A 4,603-nucleotide genomic window follows, 5' to 3' on the forward strand; every position below is an offset into this window, starting at 1 on the left:
TAGTTTGTTTCTCAAGGAAGTGAGAACAAAGGTTTACTCCACCTTGTAATAAAGATGGCTAGGAAGGCGAAGACAACGTCAGGGGTTCCAGAACAGCCAGAGTTACACAGGAAGTTGAAGGCCAACCTGGACTATATGAGCCCCTGTCTGAAGAAAAACAGTAAAGATGCCTAAATATACAAGGCTTTCCTGTCAGTGTTGGTAGTGGATTCTCAGGGTCCCCACCCTGTTGTTATTGAGTTGCTTATCTCAGGCCTTGTCACCTTTAGCTTGAGATGGGAAACAGCACAAAATATCTACATGTGGTTTTGTCCTTTACACATTAGACTAAAGATGGCTTACCATGTAATAATATTCTCAACATTAACAATAAAAGATCTTCTGGGGGAAATCACCATCCCTGACAATAGAGCAATAGTGATAAAAACTGTTATGGTATTGGTACAGTGACAGGCAGGTAGATCAATAGAATAGAATTGAAGAACCACAAATTAACCCACATACCTATGGTCACTTAATCTTTGACAAAGGAGCTAAAACCATACAATGGAAAAAAGACAGCATTTTCAACAAATGATGCTGGCTTAACTGGCAGTCTGCATGTAGAAGAATGAAAATAGATCCATTCTTTTCTCCCTTTACAAACTCAAGTCCAAGTGGATCAAGGACCTCCTCGTAAAACCAGATATACTGAATCTCATAGAAGTGAAAGTGGGGAAGAGCCTTGAACTCATTGGCACAGGGGGAAATTTCCTAAACAGAACTCCAATGGTTCAGGCTCTAAGATCAACAACTGACAAATGGGACTGCATGACACTGAAAAGCTTCTATAAGGCAAAAGACATAGTCAATAGAACAAATCAGCAACCTACAGATTGGGAAAAAAATTCTCACCAACCCCACACCCAATAGAGAGTTAATATCCAAAATATATAAAGAATTCAAGAAGCTAACCTCCAAAAAACTAAATAACCCTATCTAAAAATGAGATACAGAGCTAAACAGAATTCTCAACTGAGGAATCTGAAATGGCTAAGAAGCTCCTACAGAAACGTTCAACACCCTTAGTCATTGGGAAAATGCAAATCAAAACAACCCTGAGATTCCACCTCACACCAGTCAGAATAGCTAAGATCAAAAACTCAGGTGACAGCAGATGCTGGAAAGGATGTGGAGAAAGGGGAACACTCCTTTATTTTTTGTGGGATTGCAAGGTGGTACAACCAGTTTGGAAATCAATCTGGAGATTCCTCAAAAAAAAAAAAAAGAAAAGAATTTTACCTGAATACCCAGCTATATCACTCCTGGCCATCTACCCAAAAGATGGTCTAACATATAACAAAGACACATGGTCCACTATGTTCATAGCAGCCTTATTTATAATAGAAGCCTTATTTCCAGAAGCTGGAAATAATCTAGATGTCCCTCAAGGAAGAATGGATACAGAAAATGTGGTACTTTACACAATGGAATACTAGTCAGCTATTAAAAACGACGACTTCACAAAGTTGCAGGCAAATGGGTGGAACTAGATAATATCATCCTGAGTGAGGTAACCCAGACCCAAAAGTACATACATGGTATCTACTCACCAATAAGTGGGTATTAGGGAAAAAGTACAGAATACCTAGGATATAACCCACAGACCATATAAAGTTTAACAAGAAGGAAGGCCAAAGTGTGGATGCTTCAATCCCACTTAGAAAGGGGAACGAAATAATCAGCAGGTAGAAGGAGGAAGGGTCCTGGTGGGAGAGGGGTGGAGGACGAGAAAAGGTGGGGCAGGTTAAGGTATGGGAAGAGACAAGAGAGAAGTCCAGAGGGCCAGGAGAATGAATAGAAAGAAGTAGCAATGGGGGATGGGGAACAGAGGAACCACTAGAAAGTCCTAGATGCTAGAGATGCAAGAGGCTCCCAGGACCCAATGGGGATGACATTAGCCAAAATACCCAACAGAAGGAAGACAGAACTCGAAGAGATCACCTCCAGTAGATAGGCACGGCCCCCAGTGAAAGGATGGGACCACTCACCTATCTCAAAATTTTCAACCCAGAATTGCTCCTGTCTAAAGGAAATGCAGGGACAAGAAATGAAGCAGAGACTGAAGCAAAGGCCATGCAGAGAATGCCCCACCTGGGGATCCATCCCACCTGCAGACACCAAAGCAGACAGTATTGCTGATGCTAAGAAGTGTTTGCAGACAGGAGCCTAGTATGGCTGTACTCTGAGAGACTCTGCTAGCACCTAAAACAGATGCAGATACTCACAGCCAACAATTGGACAGAGCCCAGGGACCTTAATGGAAGAGTGAGGGGAAGAACTGAAGGAGCTGAAGAGGTTTGCAACCCCACAGGAAGAACAATATTATCAACTAACCAGACCCCTCAGAGCTCCCAGGGACTAAATCACCAACCAAATATTATACATGGATAGGTCCATGGCTCCAGCTACATATGTAGCAAAGGATTTCCTTATCTGGCATCAGTAGGAGGGAGGCGTTTGGTCATGTGGAGGCTTGTTGACCCAGCAAAGGGTAAAGGGGTGAGGCAGGAATGGGTGGGAGGGTGTGGGAGTACCCTCTTAGAAGTGAAGGGGAAGGGGCATGGAATGGGGGTTTGCAGAGGGGAGACTGGGAAGGGGGACATTTGAAATGTAAATAAAATAATAAAAAAGAAGATAAAAGTATGCATGAATTCAACTCATGGTTAACTAACAGGGATTCCTTGTGCCTACAATCTACTAAGTTGTCTCGAAGGAACTGCATTTTCTGTTTCTCTGGATGTCAGTGTAATAACCTCCATATTCTTTTACTCAATCATTCACAGACTTTTTTCTAACAGATGCATATTTTTTTCTGTATGCTAATCACATTTGGTTCAATTGTGTCTTTGACCTGCACACCAGCTTGACTTTGCTCTGGTTCCTAGGTTAGTTGCTTGAAATATGAGTTTTCCACAGACCATATTGTTCTTCTATGAAAACAATATGGTTTGTCTAGTGCTAAGACAGTAGGGGTTTTAAATATAAAAAGATCAAGGTGAACTCAGTCTTATAACAGGGGTCCCATACTTGTGAGTTCTACCTGTAGAAGCTCAGGGCAATGATTACCAGGGTTAAGTGCCCCTGCATTTCTGGCAAGAAGATAGGAACAGGAGACATTTTGGAATGTGCAAGCGCATTCTATTCTTATCAAGGATTTCCAGAAAGTCAAACTGTTCTCTCAGAGTCTAAGCTATTGATGTTTCATGAGGGTCCAAGCAACCTGCAGGAAGGAAAATGTCGAAGTGCTGTTCTGTTTATGAGGAGGTAAATATTAAACTTCCAAGTTCAAAGACAGGCTCACAGAAAGAATGAATTCTAATCATAGAAGTTGATTACGTGTGACCTCCCTTCTCCACGTGTGACCTCTCTTCTCCACGATTGACCCCTAAATCACTGAAGGACAGTTCACAGAAGTTATAACCAGTTTTACAAGGTACACTGAAACAAAAAGACAAACACAGATTGAAGAGGCGGGAAATGTAAGAAACAGACTCGGATATGGCAATGACGTTGGTATTGTTAAAGCAGAATTTTAAAGCATTTCTAAGTTTTAGTAGTCAGTTTTGCATACCAACCTTGGGTGGAACACAGGATGCCCAAAAATCTGATTAGATCTTATTGTAAAAGGTACTTTTGAAAGTGAAGGATATTTTCATGATCTTGATAGTGAGAATGAATTTTTATGAAAAAAAATATATGTATGTGTTAAAACAGCAAATGGTACACTTGAAAGATGTATAAGTATTTATAAGCCAATTACACTCAATAAGCAGCATAGTTGTTCTAGTAGAAGCAAGTTTCTCATGACCAAAGGAGGGTAAAGTATTCATATTGCAATAGAATCATGGTTCAGAATTGGAGTTACTGATGTGACCTAATGAAGAGAAAGACAGGCAGAAGCAGAGATGTAGATGTGCACAAAGACATGTGCTTGGATTCTCTTTATTAACAGAGAGCGCTAGAAGCACTGGCACCCAGAACACACCTAGTACTAGTATATATGGTTTTCCTTGCCTTGTCTTGTTTCATTTAGTCCAGGCTGACCTGGAATTTGTTATGTGGTCATGACTGGCCTTGAACTCTTGATCCTCCTGCCTCCATCTCCCAAGGGCTGGAACAATAGGAATGTTCCCATACTTTCAAATAGTCTTTTAAGATTGCAACAAATTATAAAATTAAAAGTCTCAACAAATACATAGAAGATGTTTAAAAAAACAAGTAACAATTTTAAGTATTCTTCATTTCAAAATTAAAATATTACATTATTTCCCTCTTCCCTTTTCTACCTCCAATCCCTCCCATATACCCTCCTTGCTTTCTTTGTCTCTTTCATTGATCATCATTGTTACAGATGTATATAAATGCCTGAATTGGTCAGGGTTCTCTAGAGTCATAGAACTTATGAGCAGTCTCTATATAGTAAGGGAATTTGTTGATGACTTACAGTCTGTAGTCCAACTCCCAACAATGGTCAGTAGCAGTTGTTGAATGGAAGTCCAAGGATCTAACAGTTGCTCGGTCCCACAAAGCAAGCAGGCATCAAAGAGAGAGAGAGAGAGAG

General features: G+C 40.6%; 1 long non-coding RNA gene across 2 annotated transcripts in view; it reads right to left on the bottom strand.

The window, feature by feature from the left end:
* LOC116089621 overlaps window positions 1-4,603 on the bottom strand; it is a 31,828-nt gene that overhangs the window by 5,595 nt on the left and 21,630 nt on the right. Inside the window, exon 3 of one of the 2 annotated variants that reach the window (XR_004118406.1) lies at window positions 43-147. The exons of the other annotated variant lie outside the window; for it this stretch is intronic. This is a non-coding gene — a long non-coding RNA (uncharacterized LOC116089621). Of the gene's footprint in view, window positions 1-42; window positions 148-4,603 lie in introns of those variants that run through there. 2 annotated transcript variants of the gene reach the window in all.

Source organism: Mastomys coucha, chromosome X, assembly GCF_008632895.1.
Source record: "Mastomys coucha isolate ucsf_1 chromosome X, UCSF_Mcou_1, whole genome shotgun sequence".
NCBI classification, from domain to species: Eukaryota; Metazoa; Chordata; class Mammalia; order Rodentia; family Muridae; genus Mastomys; species Mastomys coucha.